Below are 18,275 nucleotides of genomic sequence, written 5' to 3' on the forward strand. Positions count from 1 at the left end.
ATATGAACTAAGCTCAACACACTTACCTGAGACTCTACACCTGACTGTCCCTGGTCTCCCTGTTCCTCAGTTCTTTCTGTCTCCTTTGCCAGTGACATAGTGACGTTAGTATTTCCATAAGCACCCATTCTTATAAAGATGTTACCAAATTGTCTTGATATGAGGACTTAATGTACTTACTTGGCGTTTTGGTGTAAGCCTACTGAAAAAGGATCTTATGTCTGTTTTTCTTTTCTCTTGTCATTTTATCTGGGCAACAACAACACAAATCTTTAACGTCAGATGTCTAAATATGAGTTCATAGGTTCACCACGCGGTCATATTATAATTATAAAATGATCTTGCGTCCTCCACATAAATATTAGGTTTCGTCTGGGACAGAGGATATATATTTAACTGATCTGCCACTTAACTTCATATTGAGCAAAACACAACTGTAGATCTTCAATATTAACCCTAATGTCAGTTCACACACATAACGTTAGGCTTATCGCCGTGGTAACGTTAGTTGTAGTGGGTGCATTTTTATCCAACAAGCTATTAAACAAACTAGGTAACGTTACATTATATTACACTAACATAGCGAACTTTTTGTCATGACTAATTCATTAATTACTCAGCATCATTTCTATTTGAGAAAAGAACAACTTCATCCGATGTTTAATGTGAATAAAACAGCCTTGAACCGCCTACTTACTACATACCTGTCACTACCCGATGTGACTGTGAGTCTAGTGCAGATCCTAAGGTACGGCAGGCAGTGGACCAAACCACTGTGAGGCAAGGGAGGGGGGATTCAAAATGTTTCTAAACTTAAAAAGCATTTTTTGGGGTTTGTATTGTTTTACTACTTACACAGATGTTTTAATTATACATCATTATGTTATTTACAATACACAGCATTGTTTTAATGATATTTCTAGGGGGGGACAACCCTTAGATGGGGGGGGGTCCTGACCCCCCCGACCCCCCTGAGATTTATGCCCTTGGGCATAAGCATTTGCTGAAGAAACCTGACTTTACATACGTACAGCTTGCTGTGAGAAACCTTTACACGTACATGAGAAAAACCTGTCAGTAACATATTTTTGTTCGCTGTTACTCAAATGCTAGCAACAAATTCCATGAAGTTTTAAGGATAAACTGTTTTTGTGATTATACAGTACGTTCTGTTCAAATGTTACACTCAAATGTTCAGATGTTTAAGTGTTGTCTGTTAGTGGCGTTTGTTTGTTACGTTTGTCTTGTCCTGTGTCCCCACTCTCAGCCTGCACCTTGACGTGGTGAGTGGGCTAGCTAGATGTTGAGAGTTAAAGCCAAGATGCTGCTCATCCTTTCTCTTTTTCAGACATGCTGGTGGTTGCTGTTTTCAAGTTTTTCCAGTAACAAACACGTATCAAGTATGAAAGAACTTTTAATTCAGATTGAGGACAGTGCAGTGACTATTGAACAGTGTTATGTCTACCAATGTGATAATGTATTAAACTTAAGACAAAAGGCACATACACAACCCCAAAAGAATTTAACATTCTTCAACTGTTTCATGTTTAAAACATGTTGAGAGGTTTAATCCAGCATCACCCCTACTGGATTAAGACTTTCAAGCCTTCAGCTAAATTATTTAAAAAAATATCATTACCCCTAGTGGATAAATTAACTTCATCCCTAAGAAACCGTTGAGGCTTGTTAAATTCAATTTGAGGGTGATGCATGATACCCCCCTGCATTCCCAAGTCAAAGGTAGCCATGACACTGTTCACCCATTTATGGAACTTGTCAATTTTCCCTGGATGGCCTGATCTCCACCGACGTCTCTGGGTGATGTCAGACAGCACAAAGATCATCTGAGGGAAACGCCGATGGAGATGTTGCAGATCCTGCTTCATCGCTGTGACGAGATCGGTGCTCTTCCTGCATCCCAAGTCGTTCCCGCCGCAGTAAATCAGCAGGACACCCGGGGCTGCTCTTCCTCTAAGGGACCGGTAGAAGAAAGGAAGGAGTCCGTGCCATCGAAGTCCAACCCAGCCAAACCAGTGAACCTTGGCCGCCAGGCCAAGATTGGCCCCCATGGTCTCTCTGGCCCTCTCTTCCCCACAACGAATGCTGCCCATTATCCAAATCACTGGACCTGTTAATAGCATACAGTAATCACACTCAGAACAGTGTTTTGTCAGTGTCAGTACACATATGTTAACACACACAAGTAACTTGTCTCGGGCCATTGATTTCTCCCTATCCAAACAAAACAGAAAAAAGTCTATGCAGATATACCAATAAATCACAAATTAATTGCTCTTATCTGTGAAATAATACTATGACAATATAGGTATTACACAAGGTTCACTTATTATTTTATGCTCTCTTGTGGTCAATGTGTTGATTTCCATATTCAACTTTAATCTAAATTATACTATAGCTACATGGCTTATCTTTGTTGTTAGGCATGGTGTAGGCTAACTTGTGCAGCTTAATGTTAGTATTTGAACCAATGAGGGAAGAAAAATGAAAAGGGCAACCATTAGTTATAGATGTTATTGGTGACATTATTGTCCATCTATTATCTATCTGTTATTTAACAGGCCAAAGCAGACGCTTTTGTCCAAAGCGATTTACTGATTAACTTTTTTATGACTGATTTGTCCATTTCTCTTGCGATGTAGATAACAGTTAACGTTATTTTGTGGTTATATTCAGCGGCCGTTAACGTTATATGTGCAAGCAAGCATGTTATCTTTACCAATGCCTAATTTCATCATGCTTAGCTATGCATTAACTTAATATGGCGTACTAGCGTTATATTTTAAAATAAATAAATACTATGCAAAATGACCAAATAATTAATCAGAATACTTACCAAAAGTTACTTCTGCTCCTACGCTCTCCGTCTCTGCAAGAATCGGAATGATTGAGATTTCTCTTGGCACAGCTACCAGAAGACTTACAACTTTCAGACAGGTTGCTCACGTCACATCTACGTCGTCAAGCTCAGTTGGAGGCTGCGCAGTAACACTCAGCCATCACCGGAAACGTGCTTCTAATAGACTTCACTGGTCTCCATCCAGAGCAACGGGATCTGTTGGTCCATTTCTTTTACTGTTTATGGTAAATCCTCGTACAACAGGATTATCATCTGCGCATGTGCGAACATCTTGCGCATGCGCTGGACGGATCGTGCAGGCAGCACAGATCGTGTACTGACAGCAGTGATACGTACTACCGGCACATACGGGTACTTTTTGGGGGATAGAAAACAGACGATCCCATAGAAGTCAATGCAATTTGACGTGTGTTTGGATCATAATTTTGACAATTTTTTTCTTGTTAAACAGATAGTTTGTTTTATACACATGTATAATGTTTATTGTGTGACTTTGCCTGAACCTGAGCGTTCACGATACATAATAAACTAAGGTTGATCGCCTGAGCCCGACCCGAAAATAACAGCCCGGCCCAAAAGTCGGGCCAGGCTGTTATTTTCCGCCACTATCCTCGGGCCGGGCCCTTGATCAAGCATTTGTGTTTTTTTTAATCATTACTTTATTAGCCTAATTGGGTGGGGAGAAAGCTATGCCATAATCAGAAATATTATCTATATAGGCTATATTTAGGCCAAAGTAACAAATGTGTCCAAAAAGTTACACAAGTTGGACTACAGTTACAAAATGCAACACGTGTCATGCACGGAGTCTCCTCCTCTCGCTCACATCACACCTGGGCTGTATGGTGTAGCTTAAGTGCAACATGGAGCTTGAGGATGTAAAGAAAAAAAGAAAAACAGGAGAATTGCCTTTGAGCAAGTTTGGAGGAAAGTCGGAGGTATGGAACCATTTTAAACAAGTCGTGGGCAGTGACAACATATGTGTCAGCTTTGTCGAGTGCATTAGGCTAAGTGCGGCACACTGCTAGCCTATGACTGCAAATAAAATGGGGACTTGGATGATGAACAGACACATGAAGCAGGCTTGCCGTGGCAGAAAAGATGACAGTCAGCCTTCAACGTCCTCTTTTGTTACTTCTCCAAGCATGAGGGCGAAGCAAGCCCTAACAGAGAAATGCGATGAGTTCAAACAACTCTGAATTGTAGTTGAGAACGTCAGTTATAACGGCCCACGTATTAAAAACGTGTCGGGTTGAAATCGGGCTCGGGCTCATAATTCCAGTTAATGTGTCAGGCCGGGCCGGTCTCGGACACAACGTGCATGGGCTCGGGTTGGGTTGGGCTTGATTTTTTGGGCCAGATCTAAGCTCTACCTAACTTGGTGGCCGCATACTGCATATGTAGAAATACATATCTGATTAAATCACTATTGTTAGGCTGAGTGTCGTCTGTAATTAATCAACCTGTTATTAATAACCAACTGTTCGATCTATAAGCTGAGATTTAGTTGGAGACGACAGTCTGATGCTGCTAAACTGTTAGTGTTATGCCCCTGTAAAAGGGGAAAATAGCATTAATCACATGGACACGATGTTGCTTCGCTCAGATCTAATGTTATAATGGATGAGCGGAAGCCACACATTTCCCTACAGTCCTAACAAGGCATTAGTAATCGATCACAGATTAGCAACTCAACTAGTGCTTAAAACAGGAAACAAATAGAAGCTTAAGGAAAAAAAGAAATACTGCAAAATGTCATTTCAAGTGCATTTTTCCCAAAGTCTTAAGGGTATCTTAGACCCCATTTTAAAGACAAATCGTCTTTTTATTATCTTTTAAGCCTCTTTCATGTGAAAAGGTCAGAGCAATGGATTACCAATCTACAGATCATAGTGCATTTTAACTCTGTAAAGAAATGAATGACCGTCTTTTTAACCAAGCAGTGCAATGAATTACAGCATTTTAACTTAGCAGTTTTAACTTATACTTTTATGCACATTTTTTAAGTATCTTTTAACATATGTATATATTCCCATTCATTGTATTCAAAATATCACTGTTACATTAGCAGCCTCCCACTAAAGCTAACGTTAGTTAGCTATCCATCAGTAGTAACTGTCACCAGCATCATTTACCACACTGACTGAGAATATTCACGTTTCTTATGAGCCTCAATATCAGTATGAAAGTCTCCATTAACCCGCTACACAACAGCTTTTAGGAGCACACTATACAAAGACAACAGTGGAGAGTTGCTGGATCTGTCTGTCCTCAAAGTGCCAGAGATCTACAAGGACTTCACCCCTGTTTCTGCACCATCACCTGCATAATCCAAGTGATAAAAGAGAGAACAAACTATTGTGTTTTCTGCTTACATGAATAGGTGCCTGTAATGTCTGCCCACATATACAATCAATTCAATAAATGTTGAAGTATCACTGCTATTTCTTAAATCATTGTAGTTTTTCAGAGCAATAAGAGATTATAAAAGCCATGATCATATTTGCAACAAATTAAAACCCTTATCAAGGCAAATAGGTTTTTCATGTTCTGTAATATTTAAAAACAAAAAAAACAGTACAATTAAATTTACCAGAGTGGACACTTGCAGGTTGTTAAACGGCTTTAATTTACCTTGTCAAAACAATGACTAATTCATAACAAACTGCACAATATTTGACACAAAACCTAAAAAGCATATGGTTCATACTACTGTGAAGCAGTACACTTTGCCTGTAGGATTTACTGTAGTAGGAACATTGATATTGGCAAACAGATGACCCAGGTACAGGTGAGTTTGTGAGCAGGGTTATGATATGAACTAAAATAAAGATAAGCCTAGTGTTCACAAGAGGGATAATTCACGTATTGCAACACAAGTTAAGAATAATTGAATTAAATAGGAGGTATATACAACTAGTAGAAGATAAATTAACTATACAAGAGCAATTAAGGTAAAGTTATGCGGTAGTAGCAAGCTAAAGGGACGTATAATCAATAGCAGTGAGTCAAGTCAGTGTACACCAGAATAATATATACTGTGATTAAGTAATGATTCTTAGTGTTGTCTGTAGCCTACTAATACAACAAAACAGAAAAATAATATAGTGTATGATGCAGTATTGAGAACAACCGAGTCCCATGTAACCCCAAGAGACTTTAAGTGCAGCCATTGATGATGTTGCAGATGGTTGTAGTCTGTAGCCAGTGATACAGTAGGTAGATCTGGAGCAGCAGGGTGACTTCTAGCTTTCATGGGTTGGTGATAAGACACTGTGCTGCTTTGATGCAGCATTGGTCGCGCCCTTCAGCCCTGGAAGAAAAGAAAATGCTTGTTTTATATATTCATATAAAAAGCTATTTAAGGAGCAAATAATTTCTAGATCTGTTTTTATTATAGTAATAAAATTGTACTTAACATTACAACGTTTTATACAGACTGATATTAATCCATCATTTTCAAACTAATGTTATATGAAGGAATGAAGACTAAATTTTGATGAACACCACAACAGTGATGCAAAAACGGACACAAACAATCCAGTTTCTTGTGTTCTTTCAGTTATATTACAGTTTAGGTTTTACTATTGGCTCTAACATGAAATTAGCCAAATCCCCAAGAACAAGTTTAACCAAATGAGAAAAAAAAACCAAGTGGGGTCATTAAATACCCACATACTGTCTGTCATATGTTGTTCAATCTAGCTAAACTATAAAGAAAATCTATTTGTTTATGGACATCAAGCTAGGCTATATGCTAGCATGTCTGAAATTAGCCAAATCCCCAGGAACATGGTTAATCAAACGAGGAAAAAATACAAAGTGGGGTCATTAAATACCAGTTGTAAATACACACATACTGTCTGTCATATGTCGTTCAATCTAGCTAGCTAAACTACCAGTATAAAGAAAAGCCATTTGTTTACGGACCTCAAGCTAGGCTAGCTATGGCTAGCACCATATGCTATGTGCTTAATTTATGTTACTCACCCTCATAGTTGTGTACGTAACTTGATATGTCCCACTTCAAAGCTTTTTCCCGTTTCCTGATGGGTGCAGGTGAAAGAGCATTGACCATTCTGTGCACATTATTGACATATACTAATAAAGCGATTGACAGCGGGGGTAAATAAACTTGGGTTACAGACCCATGGTTACAGAGGAGCCGTCCGCAACGGATGTTCTAACATAAAACGCACCCTCAACGGGGCAGGGATCATTTCATTGGTCAACACTACACCTGGCATTCTATTGCTTGTGGAATTTTGATAGGATTGTAACACATAAAAATCCAAGCGCGCAGGAGAGATCCGAGAGGAGAAGATTTGCAAGCGCGCAGAATCAGGCTGAGTGCGAGGAGAAGGGCCAAAGCTGAGAGCAGGAAATCTGTCCACAGAACATCATATCTGAGTCCAAGCACAAAGTTTGAGCACAAGCAGAGCAAATCCAAGCGCGAGCTGTGACCATTTGAGTGTGAGAGCAAGGTTTTGAGGGAAATTATTAGAACCAGTAGACCTCAGCCAATCTCTCAAAAGTAGTGATGAAATGGTCAATGTCATCAAAGTCCTCAAGTCGTTGCAGCTTAGGTTCTCCTTTTAGTGCCCCAGGTATTTGTGTTGATTGATGGCCACTCCTGGCAGCCTCAAGATCCAACTGAAGTTGTGTGACTTGGTGAGTCAGCACACTGTATTTCTGTTCCTGTTTTGTAGCTTCCTTTTCTTGTCTTCTATCTCTCTCCATTTGCAGGTGCATGAAATTCTCAAACATATTGGCCAAGGAGACAAGACTAGATTCAACAGATGTACCAGGGATTTTGCCTGACTGGGGCCCATCTTCAATTCCTCCAATGGCCCCTTCCTCCTCTTCCACGTCAATATGCTGCTGTTGGGGCTTTTTGGGAGGCATTTTCCAGCTTGTTTTAACTTCTGACACCACATGTAAGGTTTAGCCCCATGGTAGAAGGAGGAGACATGGACTCAGTTCTTCACCTGGTGCTTTGATTTCTTCCCCATTCACAGGGAATGTGCAGTAGTGCAAGGATGAATTATTACAAAAATATATCAAAAATAACAAAAAAAAAAAACAAGGAAACTAAGTACAAACTATTCAAATTATTATACCAAACAAATATTAAACAATAAAAAAAACCTAAATCAGGCCCTGACTAGCACCTGCACCTGCACCCTTCCAGGCCAAAACAGTTCTTTCCGAGGAGCCTCTGCCTCCTTCCTTTATACCTGAAGCCCCTCCTACAAGACAAACCAAAGTTAATTGGAAACCAATCAAACCCCATCATGTTACCTCAACATTCCAAAACATTTCTGGCTACATTAATACACAATATACCAACTATAAAACCAGAAATTAAATGTTACATGCTGAACAAGTTTCTCAAAACAGAAAGCTTTAGGCACTCCAGTACCCCCCTCTGTACTGGCTTACACTTGGACCGTTCCAGGTCTTCCCCCCTATAAATTACACCAAACGATGTCACTTCCTGTTTTCCACTTCAACCCAGATCCCTGCTTGAAGACAAGAACAGGTGAATGCGACATGCAAACATTTGGATGACCTTGGGTAAATGCAATAACCTAAAATAAATAACTTGAAATTAACTGTGTATGTATCTTTGGTTAAGCTGGGGAGCTTTGCTCTCGACGGGTTGCACTGCTGAAATGAACCGTACATGTACGAATCCACTCCCTGTTTTCGCTGGGTGCTGCAGCCTGCAGATGTGCTGCAAGGATGAGAAAGGGGGAGACTTAGGTGCAGTTTGAGATAAAGTGTACTGTTTGTTAAGCGGTTGTTGCTTGACTATGTAACTATTTGACTGAAATTCATTGAAATTATAAATGAGTTATGTTGACAGAAAAAAAAGGAAAAGAGAAAATGTTTTCATAGCGATTAGAAGTGTTCCTGAGTTAAGCTGATTGATTATTTCTTAAGCTTGAAAGTAAATACAGGTATGTTTAAAAAGACAGGAAAATATATTGTGATTACTCAAATAGTTAACTGTATTTTCAACAAAGATATGGTTAATTTTAGTTGATATAAATAATTAATCAATATGCAAGGTTGAATAAGTTTGTATGAAGCAAGTGTGTTCAAGACATTGAATCTTTATTCTTTCATTTATATCTGTACGTGAGTACTAAAGAGGTAGTTGGAACTGAGTTTGTCAGTTCCTGAGGAGAATTGGTGTAGTTGCCGAAACCATTAAAGTAAAAGAAAAAGATAAAAGAGGAATGAAATAGAAAAAAGAAAAGAGAATGATTAAAATAGGGACAATATACATAAAAAGGATAACTAGAAATGTGGACTAAATATGAAAGATGTAATTAAGAAAAAAAAAAGACATTAACAGCTGGCGTAGGTGATTTGCTGGAACTCACACCAGTGCTTGATCACCCTGGAATTCAGAATTCCAGCCTCTATACCTCTATTGAAAGTAAGAGATGAGAGTACTGATTGATGGGCTTCAGGATTGTTACCTCTGCCATTTTAAAGTGTTGGACCACTTGTTTTGAGTGGCGAGGCATCTAAAATGATTTTACTTTAAATAAAATAATTCAAAATTTGATACTATTTCATCCTGCAGCGATTAGCATAGAAGAGATTGAAAGAGATATGGAGAGGTGCATGTCATACTTGGAGAAGCTGAAGATACAGAGGGACAAATTGCTGAAAAAAGGATCCCAGAAAGTGGAGAAGTATACATTACGCTCAAGAAAAGGAAAGACAAGCGGGAAGATGCTTCCAGTGATCATTCAAGGACAGAATTTGGAGTATAAGCCCCTGCAGAATACCGATATGTCAGATATTCTTGATAGATTGCCTACTCTTCAAGCTGGAGCACATCCTTGGATTGCAAAGTTGGAAGAAATGTCAACGGGGACACAGTATGCCATAGGAGATATTAAGAGACTTTTGGCTAATCTCCTTGGGGTTCCAGCTATGGGACATTTTCCAGAGAGCTGGACTTAATCGATATGTAGGGACTTCTGTATATGATCCTGAGTTGTTGGCTGCAAATAGAGGACGGCTGTGGAGAGCGCTGAGAGATGCATATCCAACAAATGTGCATCCAGACAACATTCTGATTGAACCACTGGGACAGGAAGAAAATCCGAGAGCTTATGTGTCAAGAGCTCACCAGGTGTGGAGAAATATTACTGGAAATAATCCAGATCTGAGCCAACTGGAGCAGTCAATTTTGCGAACCAAACTGCAGAAGGGGCTGCCAGTAAGGAGTAAGCTAGCAGAGGTGGTTGGACTTGGAAGCATGGAAAAAACTGTCTATACAGATCATAGTATATGTTATACAATGCACAGAATATATACCATGTGTTAACAGCAAAACGACTTTTTGGAAGATCAGGTCTGTCGTCTCTAAATTGATGCTGAATTCTTGGATGTAATTAACCTTTTTATAACCAGGAAAGAGTGTCAGCAGATTCCTCTTCATACAGCATTACTATTAAAGACACCACAAGGGAATGAGGGTGCAGACAAACTAGCTAAAGAGGCAGCCATGCGCCCCGTCACATTCTTCTTAGCGGCAGTCCTACCACATGACTCAATGTTAAATAATTTTAACTCCCATTAATTTGATCTAATTTGAACTTGATCTAGTTTGAAGCCTTGTGTTAAAAAGCAGATCTAGGGAATTCATTCTAATTATAATTGATTTATATGTACATATATAAATGCAGTCCATTTAGATTTAGATACAAACACATCAATCAACAAAGCATAGATAATTGATTCTGACAAACTGTTTCTCTGCTTCACAGATGCTGAATTAACTGAAATTATTCTGTTGTCTGTAGTTCACATCCAGCCTCTTCCCCCCCCCCGACACCTCATCACAATCATCACATGTCAGTGTGTGACAACAAAAATAAATAAAGCATATTCACTATTTTGACAACAAACATGTTGCATTTAAAAAAAACAACCCAGAAAGTTAAAAAAAAAAAACATGTAAATTTAAAAAAAAACATTCAACAGCTTGAAAAAAAAGTACACTGCAAAATCCTACACAACACTCATCAATGGTGTTGCAAAAGTTCACTAATTACTGTGTTCATTAGATCAGTTAAAGTCCTCAAACGGCTTTAAAATCTATACAGCATACAACACCCTCCATCCTTAGACCCAGGACCTTTCTTCCAGGACGGACAGACATGCAATCAATGTTGTGTTTACAGAATGGACAGAAAGATGACAATAGTAGGTAGACAGATTGCATTAATCAACTTGCCGGTGCCACCACTTCAAGCTACATTGTTCTCATTAGCAAAATTGACTTTACTCAAGTACTTACTGTCCATTTTCAAATGAAAAAGCTGCATGCTCCCACACACTACTCTGCTTTCCTTTTAGTCAGACAGAGATATTCATCAAGTCCAGGTAGCTTAACTGCCAGTTACTGTGTGTTTGAGCTGCCCAGCTTGCATACCATTTTGAAGTACATGACACATGGCACACTTTATGAAACCCCTGTCTAGTCTGAGTCAGCTTTTCCTGGTTTGGACCCTTTAGTTCCAAAGAAGGCAAATCCTAATTCCAATGAAGTTGGGACGTTGTGTAAAATGTAAATAAAAACAGAATACAATGATTTGCCAATCCTTTTTAACTTATATTCAATTGAATACACTACAAAGACAATATATTTAATGTTCAAACTGGTAGACTTTAATGTTATGAAGTGCAAAATACGACAACAGAGACCCCGGACTGTTGAGCAACTGAAGTCGTACATCAAGCAAGAATGGAAAGAATTCCACCTACAAAGCATCAACAATTAGTGTCCTCAGTTCACAAATGCTTATTGGGTGTTGTTAAAAGGAAAGGTGATGTAACACAGTGGTAAACATGCCCCTGTCCTAGCTTTTTTGGAACGTGTTGCAGGCATCAAATTCAAAATGAGTGAATTTTTGCAAAAAAAACAAAGTTTATCAGTTTGAACATTAAATATCTTGTCTTTGTAGTGTATTCAATTGAAAATAGGTTGAAAAGGATTTATAAGTGGAATGCTCAACTGTGTGTATAATGTCACATTAGTGCAAGACTGTTAAGCAGTTGAGATAACAAACTCTTTGTGGGTGCATTCGCGTGCTTGTAAGAAAAGACAAAAACCTACCAGTGAATGTAAATATCAATGGTATGATTTGGAAAGGACGATTTCTGCAAGAACCTGTCTGATATGATGCGCCTCTTTGTGTTCAGGGTGTTCACTGAGAGCGGCTGCTGTGAGGTCCCTCTGCCACCGATGGTGGGTCCCTACTCCCCTGCCAGCGCATTTTTCAATAAGCACTCGGGCAGTGTGACCGGGGCTGTCGGCGTCTTCACCTATGACCTTTTCAACCCCTACCTCAACGACTACAGCCACGTCATGGCTGTCATGTTCTCCGTGTATAATGGATATGAAAATAATTTTGTAAGAGCAAAGGCTGATGGCTCCAGCATTTCTTATCAGGGTGGTTATGCTATTGTCAGTGCTTCCATGTCAGACTCAGGGAAGCAGTCCTGAGGGTGGATATCAGTGACACTAGCATGTATTAAGTCAGAAGGAGGAAGGTCCTACTCTTGTTATATAAGCCATATGAGCTGATCAGTCATTTTAATAAAAGTGTGTGTGAAGCTCAATCAACTGACACAGTTCGTCACTAGCTGAAGTGGTGTTCATTAATCAATACTGTATCCTAAAATATGAGTACATTAAATAGTTATTTAAGGTGTGGTTTTGAAATGTTGATGCCTAATTACAAATAAAAAACAAGACTTGTATGTGTCCATCAAATTATGTCCTCTTTGTAAGAAAATTATAATAAATTCAGTGTGTTCTTTCTGACACCATAGATATAATACTAACTAGATGTCGCCTTGGGCTTCTAAGGGCCTTTTTACAGTAGCCGCAGCTGAGCTGGCGCGCGCAAATGTGACGTCATGAGAGCGCCGTAACTATTTTATTTTAATTAAATTTTTTTTATTGAGAAAATTAATTTACAATATAAAGACATAGAAAGCATGACATTAACGTCTCTCAACATACATACAAGACACACAGGATAGAAAGGATAACTTAAATTGTATAAAAATAATGTAAAAAATGAAAGCGAATAGAAAAAAACAAATTAAAAATACTGAAAATAAATAATTAAATAATAATCCTAGTGAATCTGACTTATTTTGTGGTTGCGAGGGGTCCTCAAACACCTTCATCTCCTTATAAGCATGGAGGAGAGATCTTGCATGTTTCCCTTTCATTAGTTTCAAAGCACAAAAATGATTGGCTACAAGGTCCCGCTTAAAAACACAAAAAAGGGGCTTTGTTTTCCTCCATTTGGAGGTATGGATGAAAAACCTTGCCATCAATATCATATTGTTCACAATCAAGTCAGTCTTAATGTCCTTCATAGTAACACCAAACACAATATTTTCTCTTGTGAGAGGAGTGAGTAGTTGGATTTTGGTTGAGAGCCAGTCCTGTAAATCCTCTCAAAAGGCTTCGCAGTACATACAATGGAAAAACAGGTGATCAGTAGTTTCAATTTCAGTTTCACAAAAGTTACAGTTATTATGGTCCACCCCGAATCTCTTCCTTAGCAGCTCATTGGATGGATAAATATTACTCATAATTTTAAAATTGACTTCTTTTGGCTTACAGCATATTTGATATAGTTGGTTCTAAATGTCTTAATATCTGATTCAAAGAACAGCTGGAGTATGGAGTTTCTGTTTGATCGTATTGGGAAGAGTATACTATTAAGATGAATACAAATTAATTTCTTTGAATTTCCCTCAGCCAGAAAATTGTGACCATTAAAATAAAGTGTGGGTAGATTTAACATAACCAATTGTATTTCTATGTTTTGGACTAACCCTTTAATTGACAGAGGGATCGTGTTGATTACTTTGTCAAATTGAGCACGTGTGCAAACTATGTTGTATTTCGAGCAGAAACTGTCATAAGTTAGCCAGCATCCCTGGTCATTAATTAAATGGGTTACTGATCAGATATTTTTATCCATCCAATGCTGTAAGTAGAGAGATCTGTGGTTACATAGCACACGTGTTATTCCAGATGGGAGTTTGATGTGGGGTGAAATTGTGCGTGTACATGAGTTTCCAGCATAATAGTACCTGTTTGTGAAATGAAGATAGTTTGATTGGCAATTTTTCAATCTGAAAATCACATTTAAGGACAAACTCTACACCACCCATTTTAACAAACCTCTGGGGAGATAATACCACATACAGTTTTTATTCAGTAGGAAAGACTTTAGCCATTTTAATTTTAACATAGCATTTGAGCATTCAAAATCAATAGCCTTTAAACCACCATCTTCATAATCTTTTCAGATTTTTTAATGTAATGTACCCGATTCTTCCAAATGAAATTAAAGTTCAATTGATTAACAGTTAACAGGTAGTCATGACCGAAAGAACAAGATCCAGGGTACAAGCGGCCGAAATGGGTTTCCTCAGGAGGGTAGCTGGCGTCTCCCTTAGAGATAGGGTGAGAAGCTCAGTTATCCGTGAGGAGCTCGGAGTAGAGCCGCTGCTCCTTTGCATCGAAAGGAGCCAGTTGAGGTGGTTCGGGCATCTGGTAAGGATGCCCCCTGGGCACCTCCCTAGGGAGGTGTTCCAGGCACGTCCAGCTGGGAGGAGGCCTCGGGGAAGACCCAGGACTAGGTGGAGGGATTATATCTCCAACCTGGCCTGGGAACGCCTCGGGATCCCCCAGTCGGAGCTGGTTAATGTGGCTCGGGAAAGGGAAGTTTGGGGTCCCCTGCTGGGGTTGCTACCCCCGCGACCCACTACCGGATAAGCGGACGAAGATGGATGGATGGATGGATGATTAACAGTTTTAATGAATTTATCAGGTATGGCCATTGAATATGCGGGATAAATGCATCTTGCTAAGGATTCCATCTTAGTTAAGTATGTTCTTCCAAAGACTGTTAGGTCCCTTTGTAACCACATATCCAGCTTAGATTTGCACTCATGAATTTTGTTCTGTATATTTAAGGATTCGCTGGATTTAACGTCCTTGGTTATATGAATTCCAAGATATTTCACAGAAGTTTTGATGGAAATATTGTAAGCATTTATGAGGTTGCATTCGTGAATGGCCATTCATTCACATTTATTGTGATTAAGTGTTAAACCTGAAGCTTTAGAAAACTCATCAATTAAGTGAAAAACTTTAGGGATTTGTTAACATTTTTTTACAAAGATGGTACTGTTGTCGGCCAGTTGGCTTATCACTATCTGCTCATCAAAGATATTTAGTTTGGCAACATCAGATTTTTTTATATTAATTGCTAACATTTCTGCTGCTAAAATGAATAAGAATGGGGAAATGTTACATCCTTGCATGACCCCTCTATTGATGGTAAAACGAGGAGACGTACCCTGAGGGAGTGCTACTGAGCTAGTTGTGTCTTTATAGAAGGATTCTATTATGCTACAGAACTTTGGTCCAAAACCATACATACGTAAGACTTTAAATAGAAATTGATGTTCTAACATGTCGAATGCCTTATAGAAGTCAAGGAATAGAATGAACCCATTATCTTCTATGAAATAGTTATATTCTAACAGATCTTGCACTAGTCTTATATTATTATGTATGGTCCGGCCACTTACAAACCCTGTTTGTGTTTCACTAATTATTTGATCCAGTCCTCTTTTTAATCTGTTAATGTAAATGTAGGTTAATAATTTGTTATCGTTGTTTAATAGGGAAATTGGATGAAAATTGTCTAATATCTTACTATCTTTACCTGGTTTTGGTATGAGTGTGATGATGCCTTGTTTCATGCTAGTGGGTAGTGACAAATCTGTTATATCTTCTCTGAAGACTTGGAAGAGAACATTTTTAAGCAAATCCCAAAAGTGCCTATAGACCAGGGGTCATCAACTACATTTTTCCAAGGGCCAGAATGTTTCTAAGCAGACACTGCGGAGGTCGGACTTACAAATAAATAAAATAAAATGAATTTATACCTAGTACGCCTATTCTTGTTTGAAATTTTCACTTTCTTACTGAATTAATGCTATATTAAATTTTTTTTTACATGTATTACTGTGAGCAAACTCCTAAAAAACATGGAAACTCCATAATGATAACTAGCTCTTTAATTAGAAAAAGATCTCAGACTAGGAGGCAGTTCACTGAGGAGTGATGGTTAAAGTCTGTGATTAGAGAAACATGGTTGTAGTATGCAGCGTCCTGATTGGTGGAAAATGCTTGCAGAAAGAAATGGCTGTTGTCAGGTAATGGTGAATGATGAATGGACTGATAAGCAGGCTATGCATTTGTCATGTAGCCTATGCCCCATTTGCAATGAAACGATGCTGTTGCAAAATAATACAACCAGCATCATCAACAATGAAGAATACGAACATAACCGTTGAGTCATTCACGTGCATATTAAGTAGCCACATGCGTCTGTTGTGGTCTTATAATACATCCATAGGTTTACCGCTCCAGCGGAGACGATGGCTCGTTCAGCCAGCAGTTAAATTTATAAGAATTTGTCCAAATTTCACACGTTTCCTCCTGTAAATGCTTGAAATGCTAAATAACAGAATGCATTTTTTCCTCTTCACATTTTCTGAATTCATGATTATTCTGCGGGCCAGACTAAACGCTTTGGCGGGCCGCCAGTTGACGTTGGCTGCTATAGACCCTTTGCAAACACGTGACCACGACCACGAGACGACGCCATGATGGACGGTAAATCACCGGCAATAACAAGCTAAACAGTGTAGTAGACGAAAGGAAAGCCATAGTTTCAATCAGTTTGAAATACATAACGCTAAATAAACTGTATTTATGAGTGCAGTGCAGGAAGTAATCTCGCTAGAGGAAGAACCGTTAAGACAACTGTGCAACTGGAGAAATTATTTCACTTTACGCACTGGATGGAGTACCTGCGTACATATTGGAGTAGCTATATAAAAATATAGATAATTACTTTTAATTAAGTTGTGAATAGCAATTAGAGAACAGTGGAGGGCAGCAATACGCCATAGATGCATCTAGTCTGCCGGAAACAGAAGAAGAAGAAGAAGAAGAAGAATAAAGTAGAAGAAGAAGAAGAAGAAGAAGAAGAAGAAGAAGAAGAAGAAGAACTGTATTTATGGTTTTTCTATTGAACAACAAGTTGTCGTGCCATTATCAACGGAGTTGGAGTTGGAGATAGCAGGATTGATACCGACCCTAATTCTTTCTGCCTCCGTCATGACCTCATTAAATCACAGAGTTCGCCCGATCAGTCCACACAATCTGTACCACTATGTGGTAAGCGGGCAATCCCCATATACTGGAAAGGATCTCAAAGCTTTTAAAAGTCTGGATGCTACTTGCTCTTTAGAAGCTGGGTTACAGGGGAATAATTGATGCTACTCTAACGGGAGTACCTCATAATGGCAAATATAAGACATCAATCTAGGGTTTATTTTTGTATTAACACTATTCTTTACTTAAGTAAAGATTTATATAACACGTGAGCTCATGTTTTTAGAGGACATGGTGGTCGCGATAAGCAGCAGCTAGCTGTCCAAAGCTAGCTGCAGCTAGCTTGTCAACTAGCTGGGGTAGGAGCTCCGCAGACACGCATTTAACTTGTTTTTTTGGCCTTTTTGAAGCTAGTTTCCGTGCCATGTCATCTTTAATTTAACCAATATTTTTTGTATGTGTGTGGAGTTAAATGGTCAAGGGAATGGCTTTCTTTTTTGGAAATGTAGCTAGGTCAGTGAATAACTGATGTTAGTTATGTGGGTCATCATTGGGTTGGACCTGTTAGCAGGAACAGCTGGTTAGCACGGCAGCTAGCTAGCTGGTTGAGGATAATTTTATTTTTCACTCATTTAAAGCAGAAAGGCAATACATACACATGCTTTTGTTGGTGAGGATTACTCTGCATGATTGTGTTGGTGAGGATTACTCTGCAGATTGTGAATGTGAGAACACAAACACAAACAAAAACGTATGTGTTTAGCTAGTCGTCCGTCTACAGCATAGCTCTTCTGCCGTCCGTCATGGCGTTCATTATTCGCGCGAGTGGGACGTGACGTCACGTGCAAAGGGTCTATAAAAGTTGGCTGTTAGGCCATCAGGGCCAGGAGATTTATCCAATTTTAGGTGCATGACTGCTTTGTCTAATCCTTCCATAGTAAAGTCCTTGTCACATTCTTCCTTGAATCCACTGTCAATTAGGGGAATAAAATCTTTAATTTTATTGAAGAGAAAGTCTGAATCTGTTACAGAAAAGGATGAGCTATATAGGTTTTGATAGAATGTACTGATTTCTTTTGCAATTAGTTTAGGGTCTGTGCAGTCTGGACCGTTGATTGTAAGAGTTTTGATAGAATTCCTTTG

The sequence above is a fragment of the Sander vitreus genome, chromosome 7 (genome assembly GCF_031162955.1).
Source record: "Sander vitreus isolate 19-12246 chromosome 7, sanVit1, whole genome shotgun sequence".
Taxonomy (NCBI): Eukaryota; Metazoa; Chordata; class Actinopteri; order Perciformes; family Percidae; genus Sander; species Sander vitreus.